This window comes from Ursus americanus, chromosome 23 (assembly GCF_024610735.1).
Source record: "Ursus americanus isolate L20-20 chromosome 23, mUrsAme1.1.p, whole genome shotgun sequence".
NCBI lineage: Eukaryota > Metazoa > Chordata > Mammalia > Carnivora > Ursidae > Ursus > Ursus americanus.
The window spans coordinates 31727625-31754967 of NC_142149.1; the positions used below are offsets into that span (position 1 = coordinate 31727625).

The 27343-nt window shown below is 38.6% G+C and overlaps 1 protein-coding gene and 1 non-coding gene across 2 annotated transcripts in view; one reads left to right on the top strand and one right to left on the bottom strand.

The window, feature by feature from the left end:
- PPM1E (protein phosphatase, Mg2+/Mn2+ dependent 1E) overlaps positions 1-27343 on the top strand; it is a 191602-nt gene that overhangs the window by 65419 nt on the left and 98840 nt on the right. The gene's annotated exons all lie outside the window — the stretch shown is intronic.
- TRNAR-CCU (transfer RNA arginine (anticodon CCU)) lies at positions 2503-2575 on the bottom strand. Its single transcript has one exon. It is a non-coding gene; the product is annotated as a tRNA-Arg (tRNA).

A 27343-nucleotide genomic window follows, 5' to 3' on the forward strand; every position in this document is an offset into this window, starting at 1 on the left:
CATTAACAGTAGTCAACATGCTGTACAGCTGGTCTCCAGAATTTATTCTTCTTATAACTGAAAGCTTAGACCCTTTGATCAGTATCTTCCCCTTTCTCCTACTCCCAGCCTCTGGTGAGCACCATTCTACTCTGTTACTTGGACATCAACTTTTTTTTTCATATTTCACTTAGCATGATGTCCTCCAAGTTCATTTTATATTGTTACAAATGGCAGGAATTCCTTCTTTTTTAAAGTGGAATAATATTCCATGTATGTGTATGTGTGTGTTGTATGTGTGTACATTTTCTTTATCCATTCATCTATCCATGGATGCTAAGTTGTTTGAATATTTTCGCTGCTATAAATAATGCTATAGTGAACATGGGAGCGCAGGTAACTATTCAGGATAGAGACTTTATTTCCTTTGGATGTATACCCAGAAGTGGGATTGCTGGATCATATGGTAGTTCTTTTTTGGAGGGGGGGATTTGGGATAAGGGGCTGAGGGAGAGGGAGAGAGAGAATCTTAAGCAAGCTCCATGCCTAGTGCAGAGCCTGACGTGGGGCTCAATTTCACAACCCTGAGATCATGACCTGAGTCAAAATCGAGAGTCAGACACTTAACCAACTGAGCCACCCAGGCACCCCTGGTAGTTCTATTTAAATTTGAAAAAATTTTTAAATTGAGGTATAATTGCCATATACCATTGTGTTGTTTTTAAGTACACAGTATAATGATTCGATATTTGTATACATTGTCAAATGATGACCACAATAAATCTGGTTATTACCTGTCATCATACAAAGTTAACTTTTAGATTTACTTTTTTGGCAACTTTCAAGTACGCTTTACAATGTTACTGGCTATAGTTACCATGCTGTACTTTACATGCCTGTGACTTGTTTATTTTATAGCTGGAAATTTGTACCCCTTGGCCTTCTTCCCCTGTTTTGCCCACTTCCCAGTCCTCCTCGCCTCTGGCAATCACCATTCTATTCTCTGTAAATATGATTTTTGTTTTCTTTGTTCATTTGTTTTATTTTTTTAGATTTCACATGTAAGTGAAATCATAGAGTATTTGTCTTTCTCTGAATGAGTTTTTTGCTTAACATAATTCCCTCAAGATCTATCCATGTTTGTTACAAATGGCAAGATTTTATTCTTTTTTATGGCTGAGTAGGCATACACATGCACGCCTCATCTTTATTCATCCATAGATGGACACTTACGTTGTTTCCTTATCTTGGCTACTGTAAATAAGGCTTTTTTTTTTTTAAGATTTTATTTATTTATTTGACAGAGAGAGAGGCAGCCAGCGAGAGAAGGAACACAAGCAGGGGGAGTGGGAGAGGAAGAAGCAGGCTCTCAGCGGAGCAGGGAGCCCGATGTGGGGCTCAATCCCAGGACCCTGGGATCATGCCCTGAGCCGAAGGCAGACGCTTAACGACTGAGCCACCCAGGTGCCCCTGTAAATAATGCTTTGATGAACATAAGGGTGCATATATCTTTTCATTTTCTTCAGGTAAATACCCAGAAGTGGAATTGGTGGATTATATGGTAGTTCTATTTTTAATATTTTGAGGAACCTCCGTATTGTATTCCATAGCAGCTATACCAACTTACAGTCCCACCAATAGTGCATGAGGGTCTGCTTTTCTCCATATCCTTGTCAGGACTTGTTATTTCTTGTCTTTTTGATACTAGCCATTCTGATTGGGGTGAGGTGATAATCTCATTGTAGTTTTGATTTGCATTTCCCTGATGATTAGTGATGTTGAGCATCTTTTCATGTGCCTGTTGACCATCTATATGTCCTCTTTGGAAAAATATCAATTCAGATCCTCTGCCCATTTTTTAATTTCACTGTTTGGGTTTTTGCTGTTGAGTTTTATGAGTTCTTTATATATTTTTGGATATTAAGCCCTTATCAGGTATATGATTTGCAAATATTGTCTCTCATTCATTAAGTTGTCTTTTCATTTTGTTGGTGGTTTCCTTTGCTATGCAGAAGCTTTCTAGTCTGATATAGTCCCACCTGTTATTTATTTATTTATTTATTTATTTATTTATTTTTAAAGATTTTATTTATTCATTTGAGAGAGCAAGAGAGTGCATGTGAGCGAGGGGAGGGGCAGAGGAGGAAGGGGAGGGAGAGAATCTCAAAGAGACTCTGCGCTGAGTGTGGAGTCCATTGCGGGGTTCCATCTCACAACCCTGAGATCATGACCTGAGTTGAAACCAAGAGTTGGATGTTTAACCAACTGATCCAGCCAGGTGGCCCGGGTCCCACTTCTTTATTTTGCTTTTCTTTCTTTTGCTTTTGGAGTCAGATCCAGAAATTCATTGCAAGACACGTGTCAAACAGCTTACCGCCTATGCTTTCTTCTAGGAGTTTTATGGTTTCAGGTCTTACAGTCAAGTCTATAATCCATTTCCAGTTAATTTTTGTGGATGGTGTAAGATAGCACTTTAGTTTCATTCTTTTTTTTTTTTTTTTTTTTTTTGGTAAATAAACTCTATGCCCAACACGGGGCTTGAACTCATAACCCTGAGATCAGGAGTCACATGCTCTACCAAATGAGCCAGCCAGGCACCCTTTAAGTTTCATTCTTTTGTGTGTAGCTGTCCAGTTTCCCCAACACTATTTATTGGATTCTTTAGTGTTTTCTATATATAAAATCATGTCATATGCACATAGTGATGGTTTTACTTTTTCCTTACCAATTTGGTAATGTTTTATACCTTTTCCTTGTCTGATTGCTGTAGTTAGGACTTCTAACTACAACTACTTCAGCTTACAGGATAAATGTTGAATAGAAGTGGTGACAGTGACATCCTTGTCTTGTTCCTGATTTTGAAGAAAAAGAGTTCAGCTTTTTACCATTGAGTATGATTTTAGCTGTGGGCTTGTCATTTATGGCCTTTATTATGCTGAGGTATGTTCTCTCTATACACACTTTGTTGAGAGTTTCTATCATGAATGGATGTTGGATTTTGTCAGATGCCTTTTCCATATCTATTGAGGTGATCATATGATTTTTATCCTTCATTTTTAATGTATATTATATTGATTTACAGATACTGAACCATCCTTGCGTCCCTGAAGTAAATCCCACTTGATTGTGGTGAATGATCCTTTTAATATGTTGTTTAATTTGGTTTCCTAATATTTTGTTGAGAATTTTTGCTTCTATGTTCATCATGGATATTGACCTTTAATTTTCTTTTTTTCTGATGGCCTTGTCAGGTTTTCATTTAAGCCTAGTGCTGGCCTCTTAAAATGAGTTTGGAATGTTCCCTCTTCTTCCATTTTTTCAGGAGAGTTTGAGAAGGATTGGTTTTATATATTCTTTGTCTTATTTTTTTTTTAAAGATTTTATTCATTTATTTGACAGAGAGAGACAGCCAGCGAGAGAGGGAACACAAGCAGGGGGAGTGGGAGAGGAAGAAGCAGGCTCCCGGCGGAGAAGCCTGATATGGGGCTCGATCCCAGAACGCCGGGATCACGCCCTGGGCTGAAGCCTGGTTTTATATATTCTTTGAATGTTAGTAGAATTCACCAGTGAAGCTGTTTGGTCCTGGACTTTGTAAGTTGGGAGGTTTTTGATTACTGATTCAATTCCTTACTAGTAATCTGTGTATTTAGATTTTCTACTTCTGATTCAGTCTTGGAAAGATCATATGATTCTAAGAATTTATCCATCCTTTCTAGGTTGTCCAGTTTGTTGGCATATAATTTTTCATATGATCATATGTCTTTTATGATCATTTGTATTTCTGTGATACCAGCTGTAACTTCTCTTTTATTTCTGATTTTATTTATTTGAGCCCCCCTTCCCTTGTTTGGTCAGTCTAGCTAAAGGTTGTCAGTCTTGCTTATTTTTTCAAAGGACCAGCTCTTATTTTCATTGATTTTTTTTTGTTTCTAATTCATTTATTCACACTCTAATCTTTATTATTTTTTTCCTTTCACTCTGGGCTTCCTTTATTCTCTTTCTAGTTCCTTTAGGTGTAAAGTTAGATTATTTATTTGAGGTTTTTCTCATTTCTTGAGGTAGGACTGTATTGCTATGAACCTCCCTCTTAGAACTGGTTTTGCTGCATCCACAGGTTTTAGTATGTCATTTATATTTTCATTTATCTCTGGGTATTTTTTTTTAATTTCTCCTTTGATTTTTTTTTTGTTGTTGTTGTTGACCCAGTGGTAGTTCAGTGGCATGTTGTTTAATCTTCATATATTTGTGGGGTTTTTTTCCACCAGTTTTCTTCATTGTAATTTATTTCTTCCTGTTTTTTTTTTTAAAGATTTTATTTATTTATTTGAGAGAAAGAGCTGAGTGTGAGAGAGAGAGAGAGAGCGAGCATAAGTAGGGGTGAGGAGCAGAGGGAGAGGGAGAAGCAGACTCTGCTGAGCAGGGAGCCTGATGCAGGGCTCGATCCCAGGACCTTGGGATCATGACCTGAGCTGAAGGCAGATACTTAAACAACTGAGCCACCTAGGAGCTTTTTTTTTTTTTTTTTTTTAAGAGAGTGAGCAGGGGGTGGAAGGTTGGGAAGAGAGAGAGGGAAAGAGAGAATCTTAAGCAGGCTCCACACCAAGTGTGGAGCCCAGTGCAGGGCTTGATCTCACAACCCTGAGATCATGACCTGAGCTAAAATCAAGAGTTGGATGCTTAACCAGCTGAGCCACCCAGGTGCCCCACTTCTTATAATTGATTTCTATTTTCATGCCATTGTGGTTGGAAAGGATGTTTGATATGATTTCAGTCTTCTTAAACGTATTCAGACTTTTGTGGCCTAACCTATGATCTGTTCTGGAGAATGTTCCATGTGCACTTGAGAAGAATGTGTATTCTGCTGCTTTTGGGTAGAATGTATACCTATTAAGGCCATCTGGTCTATGTATTGTTTAAGGCCAATATTTCCTTATTGATTTTCTGTCTGGTTGACTTATTTATTGATGTAAATGGGTGTTAAAGTTCCCTACTATTATTGTATTGCTGACCATTTCTCCCTTTAGGTCTGTTAATATTTGTTTCATATGTTTTGGTGTTCCTATGTTTGCTGTGTATAAATTTACAAATATTATAAAATCTTGTTGGAGTGACCCCCTTTATCATTAGTAATGCCCTTCTTTGTCTTTTATTATAGTCTTCACTGTGGTGGGTTTTTTTTTTTTAAGGATTTTATTTATTTATTTGACAGAGAGTGGGAGAGAGAGCAAGAGAAAGCACAAGAAGGGGGAGTAGAAGTGGGAGAGGGAGAAGCAGGCTCCCCACTGAGCAGGGAGCCTGATGCAGGGCTCAATCCCAGGACCCTGAGATCATGAACTGAGCTGAAAGCAGATGCTTAACCAGCTGAGCCATGCAGGTGCCCCCATTGTTGTTTTTTAAATTTTTTAAAATTTTTAATTATTTTATTTTTTCAATCAGAATTTTTTTTTAAAGATTTTATTTATTTATTTGACAGAGAGAGAACACAAGCAGGGGGAGTGACAGGCAGAGGGAGACAGAGAAGCAGGCTTCCTGCTGAGCAAGGAGCCTGATGTGGGGCTCGATCCCAGGACCCTGGGATCGTGAGCTGAGCCAAAGGCAGATGCTCAACTGACTGAGCCACACAGGTGCCCCTATAGTCTTTGTTTTAAAGTTTATTTTGTCTGATAGGAATACAGTTACACCAGTTTTCTTTTCACTTCCATTTGCATGAAATATCTTTTGCATCCCTCACTTTTAGTCTGTGGGTGTCCTTAACATCTGAATTGAGTCTCTTGTAGCAGAATATAGGTGAGTTTTGTTTTTAATCCATTTAGCCACTCCATGTATTTTGATTGGAGGATTTAATCCATTTACACTTAAAATAATTATTGATAGGTATGTACTTATTGCCATTTTGTTAATTACTTTCTGTCTGTTTTTGTAGTTCTCTGTTACTTTCTTTACCTGCTTTCTTCCCTTTTGGTTTGATAGCTTTCTCTTTAATGTCTTGTTTAGAGTCCTTTCTCATTTTCTTCTTTGTATCTATCATAGGTTTTTGCTTTGTGGTTACCATAAGGTTCACCTATAACATCCTATGTATATTTTAAGTCTATTTTAAGTTGATAGCAACTTAAATTTGAACTTATTCTAAAACTCTACGTTTTTTTTTTAAATATTTTTATTTATTCGACAGATAGACAGCCAGCGAGAGAGGGAACACAAGCAGGGGAAGTGGGAGAGGAAGAAGCAGGTTCATAGCGGAGGAGCCCGATGTGGGGCTCGATCCCATAACGCCGGGATCACGCCCTGAGCCGAAGGCAGACTCTTAACCGCTGTGCCACCCAGGCGCCCCAAAACTCTACGTTTTTACCACCTTCCTCCAATGTTTTATGCTTTTGATGGCACATCTTAGAAAACTTTTTATTTTATATATCCCTTAACTAATTATTGCCCTGTGTGGATTGCGTGTTCCTGCCAACTTTGGTGAGGCAACTGGAGAATGCAGGATGCAGGGCATGCTCATTGGCTTCAGTGATGCAATGGGAGAGTGCCTTGTTACCATGTATCCACCTGCTTTAGCAAGGCTACAGAAGAATGCTGTACCCACTCATGCTCGCTGGCCGCAGCCAGGAAGCAGGGGAGGGTTGCAATAGCCCCTACACACCAGCTTCAGCAAGACAGCAGGAGAATGTTATGGTCACTTGGTGTTGGTTGGCCCCAGCCAGGGAGTGCTTCAACTGCCTGCTCTTGACAGCTTCAGCAAGGTCACAGGTTACTGCCTGACTGCTTGCCTTTGCCTGTCTTAGAAAGGCAGCGGGAGGATGCTGCATCTGTGCCTGTCCACCTGCCCTAGCAGTCCAGCAATGCCTCTTTTTTTGAAGAGTCCCAGTTGTCCCTTGCCTTTCTAACAGATGTGTTAAGATTAGCAAATGAGGGGTGCCTGGCTGGCTCAGTTGGTAGAGCATGCAACTCTTGATCTCAGGGTGGTAATTTTGAGCCCCACGTAGGGTATAGAGAGAGCCCCACGCTCTCTCTCTCAAATAAATAAATCTTAAAAAAAAAAAAGATTAGCAAATGAATCTCCTTCACATATAGTGTAGGTGCTTTTCAAACTGCTGCTTTTGTGCTGGTGACTACACAGGAGCCCTTTAAAAAGAGAATCTCAGTTCTCTACAGCTTTGGGTCCCTCAGATGTAAGCCCCGTTGATTTTCTAAGCTAGACATTTTAGGAGCTTGTCTATCTTTTGCAGGTCCTAAGGGTTAGAGTATCTGATGTGGGGTAGAAATTTCTTGCCCCTCTTGGAGAAGCTCCAGACTTGTGAGATGCCTCTATTGTAGGTTACCTGGCCAGGGGTAGGGTTTTTGGTGAGATTGTGTCTCTGCCTCTCCTACCTGTCATTTTTTTTTTAAGATTTATTTATTTGAGAGAGAGAATGAGCACAAGCAGGGGGAGGGGCAGAGGGAGAGAGAATCCTTAAGCAGACTCCCTGCTGAGCATGATCCCCATGCTGCTCCATCCCAGGACCCTGAGATCATGATCTGAGTCGAAACCAAGAGTCAGACACTTAACCACCTTAGCCACCCAGATGCTCCCAAGTTCCACTAATTTTAGATAACAGATTATGGTGTTGTGCGAACAATGAACTATGAAGACTGAATGGGTACCAAATTCTGTGTTATAATAAAGTCATAGTTTAGTCTGAAACATTTAACATTGTGCTTAATTCTAGTTGTAAGATATGTTTAAAGTATAAGTGTTAAGCAATCCATGTAAATGATTACATTATATTTAATTAATGTTAGGGTCCTTTAGTTAAACTTTGTATTTTTATACTCAGGGAGGAATAAGAAGTTCACTAGAAAAAGAAGCTGTTACATTTATAAGTTTTTTTTAATTGAAGAATAATTGACATACAATATTGTATTTGCTTTGGGTATACAATATAGTGATTCAATATTTATATATGTTACAAAATGGTTGCTTCAATAAGTATAGTTACCATCTGTCACCACATAAACTTGTTACAGTATTATTGACTATATTCCCTATGCTGTGTATTATATTTCCCTGTCTTTCTTACTTTGTAACTGGAAGATTGTATCTCTTAATCCTTTTCACCTATTTTATCCATCTTCCCACCTCTCTCCCCTTTGGCAAACATCAGTTCTCTGTATCTATGAGTCTGTTTCTATCTTGTTTTGTTTTGTGTTTCAGATTCCACACTTAAGTGAGATAACACAGTATTTGTCTTTCTGTATCTGATTCCTACATTTAAGTCCCCTTTCCAGTGGGTACCACTCAGGGACCAGAATGTCATGCATCTTTGGTATGGATGTACACACTTTAGGTGTTTGATTCAACTTGGTTTAGGGCAGGGTGAGTACTTTCCCAGTGTAATAGAAATGGATTCCCTTGATTGAAGAGCAAATATTAGGGGCTCAGGAAACTAGTAGAAGAGATGGAAATAGAATAATAAGTGCAGTCTTCTTCAGCCCTGAAGGGAACTTATTTTGAGAGTTGATGGGATTGGTGAAAGTGTTTTCCTGGGCTTACTAACTCTTTACTAGCTTACTAACATTATTGTTTGCTCGAGGCAGGGATGGGAGTGAGTTGAATTGTATTAAAACAGTCCTTTCCCAAATTTCTCCCTCATTCTGTTTGAAATTATACCAATTATTCAAGAGTTAGGTATCTTTTACTATGAACTAGTTTAATCAACTGGCATTTCTGATAACTAACTGAAATGCATCAAGGTAATGAGATTTTGAAAGGTGGTTAAGGGAAAAGTAAGAGAAATTTTAAAGCACTTATAGCATAAGTTGTTGATGAAGGCAAGGCCTTAAGTGGGAGTTGAAGTGGCCGTGTCAGGGAGGCAGAAGACAAACATAGCCCACATAGAGATGAGGTTTACTAAAAGAGAGATGGAAAGAAAGATATAATAATGGAGATAAGTCAGTAACAACAGCAATGAAAGTAAAAAAGAGATCAAAGAAAGGAAGCACTGAAACATGGCACTGAATAAACAAGTATGTGAATAGGAGCAGGCATTATAAAACAGGAGCAGCAGTGTGGAGTGTTTAGTTAGAAGTAGAGTTGCTAAGTCTGATTTTTTTGGAAAGAGAGTCCCAAATCTATCACTCTCTCTCTCTCGCCCTCTCTCTTTCTTCAAAGCAAGAGAGAATATGAGCCTGCTTCTTATTTTGTTATTGGTTTAGCTGATAATTATGGTTAGAACAACTTCTAGGTATTTGCTGTATTGTTAACAGATAGGAAGGATATCAGAGTTGGAGACAGTTTCTATTCCCCTTCTTTTCTGGCCTTATACTGTGATTGTTTCCAAAACGATAGTGTGTTTATATAGGTGTAGCCCATAGGCATTTGTAAAAATGTTCTTTGATTAAGATAGTTCATATTTTAAACACTGATTGGTCATGAATAGGAAGTGAAAATTTGGATCTAATAGATGGTTCTTTCCTGGAATACAGTGTGCTTTTTTTCTGTAGGGACATTCTAACAAGCATAAGTTCAAGCCTCTGGTTGATAATCAAAACTGTATCAGACAGGTCTGCCATTTTACAGGACTTGCTGTTGGAAAATATAGATTGTAATTGATTCTGTTGTTCAGGGTCTGTAACAACTGCAGGCTGTCAAAGTAGTTGCCCTACTGTTTCTGTCACTTACAAAATGGTGAGGCATCAGTGTTGTGAAAAAGGTATGTTAGGAGAGTTGAGTTCTGATTATTCTTGCTCTTCTTGTCTGACCTAGGACAAACCCTATGAGCCTAATTTTTTCTGATTTTCAAAATGAGAATAATTCTCTTACCTATGTCAAAGCATTATTTGTGCATCAGATAATATGGTGTATGTGAGCATTTTTTAAACTATAAGGGCAATACATAAAAATAAAGTCTTATCCTCATTTCTGTTACCCAAGGAGAATTGTTTCTAGTTGAAGACAAGCTGAAATGGGCATTATTTCTGTCCTATTAGCACTTCTGACAAATTGTTCAAGGAATGGAATGGGCAGGAAAGAAGTTATAAAAGTAATGGGAAAATAATCATGTGGGTACTTGCATGAAAGGCAGACTTACTTGAAATTCCAGGCACAGGAATGGTTTCTTAGGATTGTGATTACGCTATTCTCTAAATGATTTAGGTGAAAGGGAGAAGACCTCATTTAGTAATTAGATACACTTTATAACAAAATACAACAGTAATGAATGTAGGAGAATGGTTCTTTTTTTTTTTTTTTTAAGATTTTATTTATTTATTTGACAGAGATAGAGACAGCCAGCGAGAGAGGGAACACAAGCAGGGGGAGAGGGAGAGGAAGAGGAAGAAGCAGGTTCCCAGCGGAGGAGCCTGATGTGGGGCTCAATCCCTGGACTCCGGGATCATGCCCTGAGCCCAAGGCAGACGCTTAACGACTGAGCCACCCAGGCGCCCCATAGGAGAATGGTTCTTAAACATTTGTAGTTATCTTTTGGAATCTGGAAATAACATTGCCACTATTATTTGGATTGCCTGTTGTTTGGTTCCTAATTTTTTTTCCCCTTAGGAAATTGTTTTGTATGTTATTTAATTATTGTGAAACAAATTATTGTAAAATTAAACATAGACTGATTAAATATAGAGAAGGTGTGAAATTTAATTTTCGTACAAATTAATAGACTATGCCCAAATGTACTGATTCATTAGATACTATATATGCTTTTAAAACATATAAATTATAGTTGGGGAAAGAAGTTTGAAAGGAGATGAGCACATAGATGAAAAATCTCAATCCAGGGAAGAAAATGTTTGTAACAGTTAGCATTCAGCACATTTATTTGTACATAATTTAAAGCTTTTTTTCATGGGGATAAAAACTATAGGTTGTTCCAAATATAGCAGTCTTAATCTGAGTGATCTGTTGAGCCAAGCACTTTCTGAGACTTTGTAGCTTGGGCACAGATCCTATCTAAGTAGCTTCTAATCAACTGCTACGTGCTGCAGAATAAACCTTTTATTTTTAGATCCTCAAAAACTCATACCAGTGAAGACAGGCATTTCCCCAGTCTCATTATTATTAGTCATTTTAATAGAACCAATTCATTAATTTTAAAAAAAGAAAGGGTTGTGTTGTAAATTAGTTCTATTTTTTCTTAATGAATTTGTCTTAGCTGCTGAAAAATGTTTTACGTAAATGCTAGTGTTTACTTCTTTGTGTATTGTTTGTATTTTCAACTATGAAGAGAAGAAATTTATTTTAAAATAAGCATATTTTAATTTAGAAAAAGTTTGACAGTTTAGAAAGCTTGGTGTTGACACTGATATTTCTTTAGGAAAGAATGCAATGAAAATGCAATAATTTTCCATCTTGACTTCTTCTATATAGTTTATAGTAAATTTCTATATTTAAAATATAGAAATGTTTTACTTTTAATGGTCCTGACATTTTCCTCAAGTTTATTCAGAGTAAATGAAAATGCTTTAGTGTCTTATAAAACAAATTTAGCTGGACAGATCCAGCTGTTGTATTTATAAATAGCTACAGATGTCTGCAGCAATAAAGGGTTTACTCAGGTTGTTATGGCAACTAAAATTCAGCAGAACCTCAAAGATAAGCTATTTTGAAGGAGGGGAATACATTAAAGCTACAGTTAATCCGATTATACGATAAAAATTATTGCTTACTATCATTTTAGAATGCAAGAGAGAAATTAGTTTCAACCTGTCAATGTAACTTTCCTTAATGTACAAAATTTCTGTTACTAATTTATTGTCTGTTTTTTTATACTTTTAAGGATATTTTCTTGTAGTGGGTCATGATGGATAGCGCTGACCCATTTAAATTCTCTGTCTTCTTGTCCTCTTTGTGATGAGTTGAATGTTTAAGTCTGCTGACTAGGATTGAGGGTGCATTTTTGAGACCACAGGGTATAGCAAAGCCTGCACTGGGCTTCAAGTCCATGATTTTACTAATGTTTTATCCTCCTGTGAACTGACCAGTTTAAATCTTTTTAAGATTTTATTTATTTATGTGACAGAGAGACAGCCAGCGAGAGAGGGAACACAGCAGAGGAGTGGGAGAGAAAGAAGCAGGCTCCCAGTGGAGGAGCCTGATGTGGGGCTCGATCCTGGAATGCTGGGATCACGCCCTGAGCCAAAGGCAGATGCTTAATGACTGCGCTACCCAGGCACCCCCAGTTTAAATCTTTTAAGGCCATTGAAATAAGTAGATCTTTTCAGAGATTGTTACACAGTAGGTCTGAGGGTAGTACATGAGAATCGGTAGAGTTTTAAAATAATTTTTATCTTTATTCAGTGTAGTACATGGGCAAAATTTTTTTGGTGAAGTGAAACAGTATACTACTGTGTATGTAAACCTTATAATAAAAAAGAGCCATCTTTTATCCTATTCTCTATACCCAAATCCTCCTTAGAGGCAATTATTTTTAACTCTTTTAGTCATTTCTTCTGGGATTTACCTCTGTGTCTCTAATGAATGTTTCTATTGCTGTTTCTTGCTTTTTCAGTTTTAGTCATTAACTCTTTGTTTTCTACTCTAGAAAGTGAAGATTTTTTTTTTTTTTAAAGATTTTATTTATTTATTTGACAGAGATAGAGACAGCCAGTGAGAGAGGGAACACAAGCAGGGGGAGTGGGAGAGGAAGAAACAGGCTCATAGTGGAGGAGCCTGATGTGGGGCTCGATCCCGTAACGCCGGGATCACGCCCTGAGCCGAAGGCAGACGCTTTAACCGCTGTGCCACCCAGGCGCCCCTAGAAAGTGAAGATTTAATAATTTCATACAACTGTTACCTCTTTCCCTCCAACTCGCAATATAATCATACCACAACTTTGAGTTATAGGTCGCAAGTTAAATCTACTATGCATAATAAAGAAAATACAATTTTTAAAAACTTTTATTTTGGGGCGCCTGGGTGGCTCAGTTGGTTAAGTGTCCAACTCTTGATTTTGGTTCAGGTCATGATCTCAGGGTTGTGAGATCCAGCTCTGCATGAGGCTCTATGCTGGGCGTGGAACCTGCTAAAGATTCTCCCTGCCTCTCCCCTACATGTGCTTGCATTCTCTCTCTTTCAAAAATAAGTAAAATAAAAACTTTCATTTTAAAATAATTTTAGACTCACTTGAAAGTTTCAAAAATAGGGACACCTGGGTGGCACAGTTGGGTGAGCATCCGACTGTTGGTTTCCACTCAGGTTATGATCTCAAGGGTCATTGGATCCAGCCCCATGTCGGGCTCCATGCTCAGTGCAGAGTCTGCTTAAGACTTTCTCTCCCTCTCCCTTTGCCCCTCCCCTCTGCGTGCTCTCTCTCTAAAATAAATAAATAAATCTTTTTAAAAAAAGTTGCAAAAATAATACAGAGAATTCACATGTACTCTTTACTCAGCTTCCCCTGATGACAACAGATTAGATGTCATCGGTACAAGTGTGGAAAAAAGGCAAGGTCTTTGCTAAGCCTACATTTCAACAAATAAATGTGAATAAGGGAATAAAAAGTCCAAACTCAAATTCATGTGAGTACAAATGATGCAAATTTATTACTACCTGCATCTGTGTGTATACATTTTGTTAAGATACTGAAAATAGGGGGCACCTGGGTGGATCAGTCGGTTAAGTGTCTGCCTTTGGCTCAGGTCATGATCCCAGTGTCCTGGGATCCAGCCCCACCTTGAGCTCCCTGCTCCATAGGGAGCCTGCTTTTCCCTTTACTGCTCCCCCTCCTTGAGCTCTCTTGCATGTGCTCTCTCTGTCAAATACATAAATAAAATCTTTTAAAAAAGGGGCACCTGGGTGGCTCAGTTGGTTAAGCGTCTGCCTTTGGCTCAGGTTATGATCCCAGGGTCCTGGGATCGAGTCCTGCATCAGGCTCCCTGCTCAGCAGAGAGCCTGCTTCTCCCTTCCCTCTGCTGCTCCCCCTGGTTGTTCTCTCTCTCTCTCTCTGTCAAATAAAATCTTAAAAAAAAAAGAGAAAGAAATCTTAAAAAAAAAAAATACTGGGATGCCTGGGGGGCTCAGTTGGTTAAGCATCTGCCTTCAGCTCAGGTTATGATCCCAGAGTCCTGGGATTGAGTCCCACATCAGGCTCCCTGCTCAGTGGGGAGACCGCTTCTCCCTCTGCCTGCTGCTCCCCCTGCTTGTTCTCTCTCTCTCTCAAATAAACAAATAAATAAAATCTTTTAAAAAAAAGATACCAAAAATAGGCTGAATACATTATATAATGATAGTATAATTACCAGAATAAAAACTAGTATAAGTAAATACCAATATAAAAACCAGAAAACAGACATTGGTACAATGCTATTAACTAAACTAAGACTTTATTTGGATTTAATTAAATTTTACACACATTCCTTTTTTTTCTTTTTTTTTTTGAGAGAGAGAGAGAAAGAAAGAGAAGGCGCTCAGTGCAGAGCCCGATGCTGGGCTTGATTTCATGACCCTGAGATCATGATCTGAGCCAAAACCAAACCAAGAGTCGGATGCTTAATTTTTAAAAAATTTTTTTCCATATGGTGACTAATATAACAAAAAAAAAATTATAAAAAAATTTTTTCCTGCTATATAGTTTTATGAAATCTTATCACATGTATAAATTCATACAACTATTGGGGCGCCTGGGTGGCTCAGTTGTTGAGCGTCTGCCTTTGGCTCAGGGTGTGATCCTGGTGTTCTGGGATCGAGCCCCACATCAGGCTCCTCACTGGGAGCCTGCTTCTTCTTCTCCCACTCCCCTTGCTTGTGTTCCCTCTCTCGCGGGCTGTCTCTCTCTCTGTCAAATAAATAAATAAAATCTTTAAAAAAAAGAATTCATACAACCATTACCACAGCTAGCTTACAGAAATCATCAAAGAAACTCCCACATGCTATCCGTTTATAGGCATACCCCAATTATAACCCCTGGCAACTGGTGATCTGTTTTCTATTACTGTAATTTTGTCATTTTAAGAATGTTATATAAATGGGATCATGTAATATGTGACCTTTGGGATTTTTTTGTTTTGTTTTGCTTTTTTTTTTAGTTTCAGGGATAGAATTTAGTGATTCATCAATTGCATATAACACCCAGTGCTCATTACATCAAGTGCCCCCCTTAATGCCCATCACCCAGTTACCCCATTTCCCCCACCCCCCTGCCTTCAGCAACCCTTAGTTTGTTTCCTAGAGTTCAGCATCTCTTATGGTTTGCCTTCCTCTCTATTTTCATTTTATTTTTTCTTCCTTTCCCTATGTTCATCTGTTTTGTTTCTAAAATTCCATATATGAGTGAAATCATATGGCATTTGTCTTAGGATTGTTTTTTTTCAAACTCAGCATAAGCCCTTAAGATCCAGCTACACTGTTATGTGTATCAATAGTTCATTTCTTTTTTTGTTGAGTAGTATTCCATTGTAGGAATTTACCATAGATTTTTATCCGTTTATCCATTGAAGTTTTTTTTTTTAAGGTTTTATTTATTTAACAGAGAGAGGGAGTGAGCACAAGTAGGGGGCGTGGCAAGCAGAGAGGGAGAGGAAGAAGCAGGCTCCCTGCTGAGCAAGGAGCCTGATGTAGGGCTCGATCCCAGGACCGTGGGATCATGACCTGAGCCGAAGGCAGATGCTTAACCAATGGAGCCACTCAGGCGCCCCTTAACGGACTGAGCCACTCAGGCGCCCCCATCCACTGAAGGTTATTTGGGTTGTTTCCAGCTTTTGACTATTACAAATAAAGCGACTATGAACATTCATATACGGGTTTTTGTGTGAACATAAGTTCTTAATTCTCTAGGGTAAATACCGAGGAGTGTGATTGCTGAGTTGTGTCATGTTTGTTTAACTTTATGAGAAACTGCCAAACAATTCTCCAGAGTGACAGTACCATTTTACATTCCCACAAGTAACGCATGAGAAATCGAGCCTATTGCTCCATGTCTTTATTTTTTTATTTATTTTTTAAAGATGTTATTTATTTGAGAGAAAGAGAGAGAGAGCACACACAAACGGTGGGGGGTGACTGAGCCACCCAGGTGTCCCTTGCTCCATGTCTCTAACTGGTATTTGTATTTGTTTCCTAGGGCTGCCATAACAAATCACAAACTGGGTGGTAATTTATTCTCCCTCAGTTATGTAGGCTAGAAGTCAACTCAAGACATTGGCAGGTGGGCGCCTGGGTGGCTCAGCCATTAAGCGTCTGCCTTCAGCTCGGGTCATGATCCCAGGGTCCTGGGATCGAGCTCCGCATCGGGCTCCCTGCTTGGCGAGAAGCCTCCTTCTCCCTCTCCCTCTCCCCTTGCTTGTGTTCCCTCTCTCGCTGTCTCTGTCAAATAAATAAATAAAATCTTTAAAAAAAAAAAAAGAAAAAGAAAAAGACATTGGCAGGGCCATGCTCTCAGGAAGAAACCATCCCACTCTTTGTCCTAGCTTCTAGTAGTTGTTAGAAATCCTTGGTGTTCCTTGTGTTGTGGCAGCATAACTTCAATCTCTGCCTCTGTCTTCATGTGCCCGTCTTCCTTTATGTAAGTGTCTGCTTTGTGTTTCTGTGTGTTCATATGATCTTCTTACAGGGATACCATATTTGGGGCCTACTGTAATCCATTGTAAACTCATCTTAATTAATTACATCTGCAAAGACTCTCTAAATATGATCACATTTTAAGGTTTCAGATAGACATGAATTTTCAGAGGACACTATTGAATCCACTACAGTATTGTCTGCATTTTTTGTTTTAGCTATTCCAATAGATGTAGAGTGGTATCTCATGGTGGCTTTGATTTGCATTTCTATGATAGCTAATGTTCTTGAACATCTTTTCATGTGCCTATTTGCCATGCATGTATCATTGTTGGTATATTTTTTGCCCACTTTCTAATTGGGATGTTTATTTACTGTTGAGTTTATAGAGTTCTTTACGTGTTGTGGATGTAAATACTTTGTCAGATATGTAATTTGCAAATATTTTCTCCTGATGTGTGGTGGTATCATTCACAGAGCAAAAATTTTTAATCTTCATAAAGACCAACTTTTGCTTTTATGGATTCTACTTCTGGTGTCATGTGTAAGAACTTCTTGCCTAAACTTAGGTCACAAAGAGTTTCTCCTGTATGTTCTAGAAGTTTTATAGTATTTAGATCAAAGATCTAATTCGAGTTAATTTTTATATAAATTGTGAGCTTTGGATCAAGGTTCAGTTTATTGCCTAGATGACTAATCATCCCAACACCATTAAAAAAATACTTCCTTTCTTCATTTAGTTGCTTTTATGCTTTTGTCAAAAATTAGTTATCTGTATATGGGTGAGTCTATTTCTGGATTCTTTATTCTGTTTTATCGATCTCTGTATCTATCTCTCTTCCAATACCACTGATTTCCATTACTTTTATATACATAGTCTTTTTTTTTTTTTTAAGATTTTATTTATTTATTTTAGGGGAGGAGGGGCAGATGGAAAGACAGAAAAGTCTCGAGCAGGCTTTGTACTTAGGGCAGAGCCTGACCTGGGGGCTTAATCTCATGACCCTGAGATCAGGTCCTGAGCTGAAACCAAGAGTCAGATACTTAACCGATTACACCAACTAGGTGCCCGTATACATAGTTAAGTCTTAAAAAGGATAGAGCGATTTCTACCATTTTCGTCTTTTTTTTTTTCAAAATTCTTTTAGCTATTCATTTCTTTGCCTTTCTTTTTTTTTTATTTTGTTATATTAGTCACCATACAGTACATCCCCAGTTTTTGATGCAATGTTCCATGATTCATTATTTGCATATAACACCCAGTGCACCATGCAATATGTGCCCTCCTTAATACCCATCACCGGCCTATCCCGATCCCCCACCCTCTCCCCTCTCATGAAGCCCTTAGTTTGTTTCCCAGAGTCCACAGTCTCTCATGGTTCATTCCCCTTCTGTTTACCCTTCATTCTTCCCTTCCTTCTTCTACTGATCTTCCTATTTCTTATGTTCCATTAATGAGTGAAACTATATGATAATTGTCTTTCTCTGCTTGACTTATTTCACTTAGCATAATCTCCTCCAGTCCCGTCCATGTTGCTGCAAATGTTGTGTAATCGTTCTTTCTGATGGCTGAGTAATATTCCTTTGTATATATGGACCACATCTTCTTAATCCAGTCATCTGTTGAAGGGCATCTCAGCTCGTTCCACGATTTAGCTATTGTGGACAATGCTGCTATGAACATTGGGGTGCATATGGCCTTTCTCTTCACTACGTCTGTATCTTTGGGGTAAATACCCAGTAGTGCAATTGCTGGATCATAGGGTAGCTCAATTTTTAACTTTTTAAGGGACCTCCACACTGTTTTCCAAAGTGGCTGTACCAACTTGCATTCCCACCAACAGTGTAAGAAGGACCCCCTTTCTCCACATCCTCTCCAACATTTGTTGTTTCCTGCCTTGTCAATTTTTCCCATTCTAACTGGTGTAAGGTGGTATCTCAAGGTGGTTTTGATTTGAATTTCCCTGATGGCTAATGATTTTGAACCTTTTTTCATGTGTCTGTTAGCCATTTGTATGTCTTCATTGGAAAAGTGTCTGTTCATATCTTCTGCCCATTTTTTGATTTGATTATTTGTTTCCCGTGTATTGAGTTTGAGAAGTTCTTTGTAGATCTTGGATACCAGTCTTTTATCTGTAGTGTCATTTGCAAATATCTTCTCCCATTCCGTGGGCTGCCTCAGTTTTTTTGACTGTTTCCTTGGCTGTGCAGAAGCTTTTTATCTTGATGAAGTCCCACAGGTTCATTTTTTCTTTTTTTTCTCTTGCCTTTGGAGATGTGTCATGAAAAAAGTTGCTGTGGTCAATGTCAAAGAGGTTGCAGCCTATGTTCTCCTCTATGATTTTGATGGATTCCTGTCTCACATTGAGGTATTTCATCCATTTGGAGTTTATCTCTGTGTATGGCGTGAGAGAGTGGTCAAGTTTCATTCTTTTGCAAATAGCTGTCCAATTTCCCCAGCACCATTTGTTGAAGAGACTGTCTTTTTTCCACTGGATGTTTTTTTCAAAGATTAGTTGCCCAAAGAGCCGAGGCTGTTCGTTCCAGTTCTTTGAAAAATGTAATTGGGATTTTGATCGGGATGGCATTGAAAGTGTGGATTGCTCTGGGTAGCATAGACATTTTAACTATGTTCATTCTTCCAATCCATGAGCATGAAATATTTTTCCATCTTTTTGTGTCCTCTTCAATGTCTTTCAAGAGTGATTTGTAGTTTCTAGAATATAGATCCTTTATGTCTCCGGTTAAGTTAATTCCGAGATAACATATGATTTTGGGTGCTATTGTAAATGGAATGGATTCCCTAATTTCTCTTTCTTCAGTCTCATTGTTTGTGTATAGAAATGCAACTGATTTCTGAGCATTGATTTTGTATCCCACCACATTACCGAATTGCTCTATAACTTCTAGTAGTTTGGGAGTGGATTCTTTTGGGTTTTCCATATAGAGTATCATGTCATCTGCGAAGAGAGACAGTTTGACTTCTTCTTTGCCAATTTGGATACGTTTTATCCCTTTCTGTTGTCTGATTGCTGTTGCAATGGCAAGAGTGGGCATCCTTGTCGTGTTCCTGATCTTAAGGGAAAGGTTTTCAGCTTTTCCCCGTTGAGAATGATATTCACTGTAGGTTTTTCATAGATGGTTTTTATGAAATTGAGGAATGTACCCTCTATCCCTATACTCTGAAGGGTTTTAATCAGGAAAGGATGCTGTATTTTGTCAAATGCTTTTTCTGTATCAATTGAGAGGATCGTATGGTTCTTGACTCTTTTCTTGTTGATATGATCTGTCACACTGATTGATTTGGGAATGTGGAACCACCCTTGCATCCCAGGGATGAATCCCACTTGGTCTTGATGGATAATTCTTTTACTGTACTGTTGGATCCTATTAGCTAGGATCTTGTTGAGAATTTTGGCATCCATATTCATCAGGGAAATCGGTCTGTAATTCTCCTTTTTCAAGGGGTCTTTGCCTGGTTTGGGGATCAAGGTAATACTGGCCTCATAGAATGAGTTTGGTAGTTTTCCTTCTGTCTCTATTTTTTGAAACAGCTTCAGGAGAATAGGTATTATTTCTTCTTTGAATGTTTGGTAGAATTCCCCGAGGAATCCGTCAGGCCCTGCACTCTTGTTTTTGGGGAGGTTTTTGATCACTGCTTCAGTCTCTTCATAATTAATCGGTCTGTTTAAATAATCAGTTTCTTCCTGTTTCAGTCTTGGTAGTTTATACGTTTCCAGGAAGGCATCCATTTCTTCCAGGTTGTTTAATTTATTGGCATAAAGCTGTTGATAGAAGTTTCTAATGATCCTTCCTATTTCATTGGTGTTGGTTGTGATCTCTCACCTTTCATTCATACTTTTATTAATTTGGGTCCTTTCTCTATTCTTTTGAATAAGTCTGGCCAGTGGCTTATCGATCTTATTTATTCTTTCAAAGAACCACCTTCTAGTTCTGTTGATCTGCTCTGCTTTGCTCCTGGTTTCTAATTCATTGATCTCTGCTCTAATCTTGATCACCTGCCTTCTCGTGCGTGGGTTAGGCCTGTTCTTCTGTTCCAGTTCCAGCTTCTTGAGGTGAGAATATAAAAACTGCATTTTAGATTGTTCTGTTCTTTTGAGTGAGGCTTGAATGGCTATGTATTTTCCCCTTAGGACCGCCTTTGCCGTGTCCCATAGGTTTTGGACTGATGTGTTTTCATTTTCATTGGTCTCCAAAAATTGTTTAAACTGATTTTTAATTTCTTGTTTACCCAATCATTCTTGAGCAGGCTGGTTCTTAGCTTCCAAGTGTTTGAGTTTCTTCCAAATTTTTCCTTGTGATTGAGTTCCAGTTTCAAAGCATTGTGGTCTGAGAATATGCAGGGAATAATCTCAGTCCTTTGGTATTGGTTGAGACCTGTTTTGTGACCTAGTATATGGTCTATTCTGGAGAAAGTTCCATGTGCACTCGAAAAGAATGAGTATTCTGTTGTTCTGGGGTGTAGTATTCTATATATATCTATGATGTCCATCTGGTCCAGTATGTCATTCAAAGCTCTTGTTTCTTTGTTGATTTTCTGCTTAGGTGATCTGTCTATTGCTGAGAGTGGAGTGTTGAGGTCCCCTACTATTAACGTATTATTATCTCTATGTCTCTTTATTCTGGTTAAGAGTTGGCTTGTGTATCTAGCTGCTCCCCTGTTGGGGGCATAGATATTTATAATTGTGATATCCACTTATTGGATACGTCCTTTAAGAATAATATAGTGTCCTTTTGTATCTCTAACAACAGTCTTTAGTTTAAAATCTAATCTGTCTGGTATGAGAATTGCTACCCCAGCTTTCTTTTGAGGTCCATTGGTATGAAAAATGGTTTTCCATCTCTTCACTTTCGGTCTGGATGTATCTTTAGGTTCAAAATGAGTCTCTTGTAGACAGCAAATGGATAGGTCATGTCTTTTTTTTTTTTTTAAGATTTTATTTATTTATGTGACAGAGAGACAGCCAGCGAGAGAGGGAACATAGCAGGGGAGTGGGAAAGGAAGAAGCAGGCTCCCAGAGGAGGAGCCCGACACGGGACTCGATTCCCGAACGCTGGGATCATGCCCTGAGCCGAAGGCAGACGCTTAACGACTGCGCTACCCAGGCGCCCCGGTCATGTCTTTTTATCCAATCTGCAACCCTATGGCGTTTTATGGGAGCATTTAGGCCATTCACATTGAGAGTGATTATTGAGAGGGATGATTTTAATGATGTCATGTTGCCTGTGATGTCTTTGTTTCTGTAGATTGTAAATTTCTGTTCTGTATCACTTTGGGGCCTTTTTACCTTTATAGAACCCCCCTTAATATCTCATGTAGGGCTGGTTTGGTGGTTACGAATTCCTTCAGTTTCTGCCAATCCTGGAAGGTCCTTATCTCTCCATCAATTCTGAATGACAGCCTTGCTGGATAAAGGATCCTTGGCTGCATGTTCTTCTCAGATAGAATTTTGAAAATACCCTGCCAACACTTCCTAGCCTGCCAGGTCTCTGTAGACAGGTCTGATGTTATTCTGATATTTTTCCCTCTGTACTTGAGGATTTTCTTCCCCCTGGCTGCTTTCAATACTGTATCCTTGGATCTAATATTTGTGAATTGCACTATGACATGATGTGGTGTAGGTCTGGTCTCATTGACCTTGGGAGGGGTCCTCTCTACCTCTTGGACACGAATGCTTGTTTCCTTTTCCAGATTAGGGAAGTTCTCAGCTACAATTTGTTCAAATATCTCTTCTAGACCTCTCTTTTTCTCCACCCCATCGGGGATGCCAATGATTCTGACATTGGAACATTTCATTGAGTCAGTAATCTCCCGTAATCTACATTCTTGAGATTGGATTTTTTTGAGCCAAGTTTCTGTTTTAACTTTCTCCTCTACCATCCCATCCTCCAATTCACTAATTCGTTCTTCTGCCTCATTTACCCTGGCCGTCAGAGCCTCTAGTTTAGACCGCTTTTGATTCATAGCATTTTTAATTTCTGCCAGATTCGCTCTCATTTCTGCCCTTAGAGAGTCTGTATTCTTGTTAATATTTTCGTTAATATTTTTTTTAAGCCTACACATCATCTTGACCATTGTTACTCTGAACTCCATTTCTGACAATTTGGTTATATCCATATCCATCAGTTCTGTGGCTGAGGCCACAGACTCACTGTCTTTTCTTTGCTGGGGGGGATTTCTCCTCGTCATTCTGATGAGGAGAGGTTGCAGGGATGCCCAGAGCCCAAATTATTGACCAAGACCCAGGCAGTGTGCACTTGTTTTATAGGGACCTTAGGGATGTGGGCTTCTTGATTTTTCAGCCTGCCTTCTGGGGGAGGGGCCTGCCACACTGATACTCAGGCAACCCTGTTTGGGTAGAGTTGCCCTGTCCCCTGCAAGGGGGGATGGGGATGGGCACAATGTGAGCTGGTATTTCTGGGCTTTTGTTCTCTGGCGGCTTTCCCTGGCGGTTTTCTGTGACTCTTCTGAGAGTCAGAGCAGCAGTGGCCGTATCCTAGCCTCTGTCTCAGAACAGAGAGATCTCAGTCCATTCTCCACTGAGCTCTCTTGGCTACTTTAACTCTGTTTCTGTTGGTGCTGCTAAAAACCCTGCAGTGTCCTGGGTTGTGCACCACAGCCGCTCTCCCAGCCCTCACTTCCAGGGCAGGCACATCTCTGTCCTTTGTGCTTCTAACACTGCCGGTCGCCCCCTCTTCCCGCGTGTGCTCCCGAGCTCCCTGTTTCAGTGTAGTTCGCGTGCTCCAGAGCACTGGTTTTCAGTCTGGTCACACATGCGTTCCCGAGCTCCCGGTATCAGTCCAGTTCCAGTGAGCGATCCGGAGCTCCGATTTTCAGTCTAGTCGTGAGCACGCTCCCGAGCTCTGGGTTTCAGTCTAGTTTGAGTGTGCGCTCCAGGGTTCCGGTTTTCAGTTTGGACGCGCGCAGCTCCCGGTTTTAGTCCGGTTCCAGTGAGCACTCCGGAACTCCGGTTTTCAGTCTGGTCACATGTGTGTTCCCAGGCTCAGGGTCTCAGTCTGCTCTCTCGCAGGTGCCGCTCCGGGAGTCTGACCCGCTCCCCAGTGCAAGTGGCTACTGCTTCCTGGTGCCTGAGCGTGTCGGCTCCCTCCCCCTTCCGTTTATCTTCTGATATCTGTGCATGGATTCAGGGCTCCCTGCTTCGTACCTCAATGTTCAGCGCTGGAGATGTTTGTTTGTAGAGATCCAGATGTATCTTCCCGTGTCTCAGGCTGATTTCGTGGGTGTTCAGGATGGTCCGGTAGATATCCAGCTCGACTCAGGGGACCAGCTGAGGAAGGGGTCCCCTACTCCTCCGCCATCTTTTCTCTTCCTTGCAGAAAGTGGTCGCTTTTCTGTTCATGGAGTTTCTGCTACTCTTTTCTTCATTTTCCAGTTGTGTTCCTAGGTATTCAGAATGGTTTGGTAGCTCTCTAGCTGAATTCCTGGGACCAGACGAACTTTAGGTCTCCTGCTCCTCCGCCATCTTGGATCTTGGAACCGTCAGTTGTACATCTCCAGTTTTTGATGCGATGTTCCATGATTCATTATTTGCATATAACACCCAGTGCACCATGCAATATGTGCCCTCTTTAATACCCATCACAGGCCTATTCCAATCCTCCACCCCCCTCCCCTCTGAAGTCCTCAGTTTGTTTCCCAGAGTCCACAGTCTCTCATTCCCCCTTCTGTTTACCCCCCCTTCATTCTTCCCTTCCTTCTCCTACTGATCTTCCCATATATATTTTAGAATGAGCTTGTCTGTATCTACAGAATACCTGGTTAGGATTTTGAGATGAATTGTATTAAGCCAATTTCAGATCATTTTTGAGAGAATTGACATCTTTTCTATGTTGTCTTGAACTTAATGAACATGCTGTGACTCTGCAGTTATTTAGGCCATCTTTTATTTCTTTCATCAGCATTTTGTAGTTATCAGTACACATATCCTGTATGTGTTTTGTTAGATTTATAACTATTTCTGTTTTTTTGCGTTATTGTAAATTATCTTGGAAATGTTATTACCTACAGTATTGTTGCACCTTCCTACTGTGGTTTTTAATTTTATTAAAAAATATTTTTATTTTCAACGAATTTTAGACTTATAGAAAAGTTGTAAAAGTAATATAGCATTCCCTTATATCCCTTACCTCACTTTCGTTAACATGAACATTTTATATAACCATAGTATAATTTTCCAAAACATAAAATAAACCCTGGTACAATATTATTAAAGAAGCTTTATTATTCAAATTTGATCAGATTTTCCACTAATTTTTTTTCTGCCCTAGGATCCTATCCAGCATCCCGTGTTTCATTTAGTTGTTATTTCTCTAAGAAAAGAAAAGAAAAAAGAAAACTACTCCCTGGTAAAGACAGATGCTGTCAGTGAAAGACACTTCTTATATACTATTCCTTCATTGCCTATAATCTTTTATGTTTTCTAAAAATGTTTTCAACATTATTTTTTATTGTTCATCATCATCTTTGAAATTTAGTTCCTAAATTGAAAAATTCATCACTAAAGTGTAATAGCTATATACTAGCTATAGTACCAAATTAGTGAAAGTTAGATGAATTTGATAGTGATGGAACTGTAATCCATTTTTTTTTACTTTAAATATCAAATCAATCATATCCCTTAGTGTTTTAGCACTAATGAAAACATTCAGCAGTGTTTTAGTTTTTTACATTTATCATTTTAGAAAAAATTGGTCTTGGAGGTTAGTAGACAAATGATTCGAAATTCCATTATGAGTATCACCCCAAGAGCTTTGGATAAGGGACTGTGTAACTATCATTCAATTTCTAGAATGGTGTCTGCATTTAGTGTATGGCATAAAACAAGCAAGAAGCTTGGAGTAACCTTGCATTAGGAAGCTGGACAAATGAAAATGAATAGCAATTTGGGCATGTACTTAAGATTTAGTTACGTCATACTCATTCAGTTTTTTTGTTAGATATGTAGCAACTTCAGCCTTCAGCATTTATTATTAGCATTATAAGGTTTTGGAAAGGAAATAAGAATTTACAATATTCTTCTTTGACCATGCCTCTTAGGGCCTTTATATAATGCATAAAGATAATAATAACAGACTTAGAAAACATTTTATGGAAATCTTCTATTGTGCTATTCATTCACATTAGTTTTAAAATAAACTGTTGTGTACTTTTTTTTTTTTTTTACTCTTTCTCAGTGTACTATTTTTAAAATTTAAATTCAGTTGCTTAACATATAATGTATTATTTGTTTCAGCGATATAGGTCTCTGATTTATCAGTCTTATATAATACCCAGTGCTCATTACAACACGTACCTTCCCCAGTGTCCCCATCCCTCACCCCCCTCCCCTCCAGCAACCCTCAGTGTGTTTCCTAAGATTAAAAGTCTCTTATGGTTTGTCTCCTTCTCTGGTTTCTTCTTGTTTCATTTTTTCCTCTCTTCCCCTATGATCCTCTGCCTTGTTTCTTAAATTCTACATATCATGAGATCATATGATAATTGTCTTTCTCTGGTTGACTTCTTTCGCTTAGCATAATATCCTCTGGTTCCATCCATGTCATTGCAAATGGCAAGATTTTATTCTTTTGATAGCTGCATAATATTTTTTCAAATGAAACTTTAAGCATAGAATTAGGACTTTCTTCTTCTACTGTAGTTTTGTTGGATTTATATTTTGTTTTCGCAAATGTAATATTTTCCCATTTGTCACATGGACAAATTTTGTTCTGAATAAAAAAAGTTTTAACAAAACTATTCAATATGTAATAACTTTATATTTTAATCTTTAACATTTTAGTATATACTAACAGACACTTCACTCTACATGCATCACATGTATATCTCTATAGTATGCTTATCTGTTTAAAAGTCAGAAGTGTTAAAGATAGCTTCTAAAGCATTGCAGAGGTGTGAGAAGGTGCTCACCTTATTACCTAACTCATGTTTGAACTAAAACATATTACTCCTCATTCCTCATTATAAAAACAATAAGGAGACCCTGCCTTGGTGGTCACAAGATTCTCTCACAGTCACTTGCTTTCTGTCCAGCTTTCAATTCATACTTCCCACCCAAGATGGTCATATTTTGACCCTACTTAGCCTCAGAAGAAATGAAAAAAATTTCAGTGATTTTTTTCTCTAGCTCTTCATGAATATTGCAGTTACTTCAAATTTCGGCAACCTATAGCCCTACCTCTTCAACCACCTTTCTGGAAAATGAACTATTTTTTCCTGCTTTAAACACGGAGAATCCAAAAACAGGTACCAAATGCATAAAGGCAATATAAAGGAATGGCATATAATTTTCTAAATATTTTGATACTTACTTAAACAGGCTGTTTTATTTTTTTATTTTTTATTTTTTTATAATAATTTTTATTTTGTTATGTTAGTCACCATACAGTATATCCTTAGTTTTTGATGTAATGTTCCATGATTCATTATTTGCATATAACACCCAGTGCACCATGAAATACGTGCCCTCCTTAATGCCCATCTGTTTTAACATCCTGTTGACAGACAAGCACTTTTATACAAAATGCTTTTCCTGGGTTGTTACACAATAACCATATAGATTTTAGAAAATGTCTCCAAATACTTCACCAAACATAAACAGTCTTAATGGTAAGTTGCTCCAGTGAAATTTAAATTGCTCTTAATATGCTGCTGATGACTTTAATTCTACTAAGAGAGTGACTTGAAGATGATTTACCACACCTACCCATAGAATCCTCTGAAATATAGAATATTCTTATTCAGTAATCAAAATATAAAAACAGTGTAGATGAGTGTTGGGTAAGAGGAATCAGTGCAATGTTCATTCTTTTCCCCCACACTTTCTCAGATTATCTAAGTATACTTGG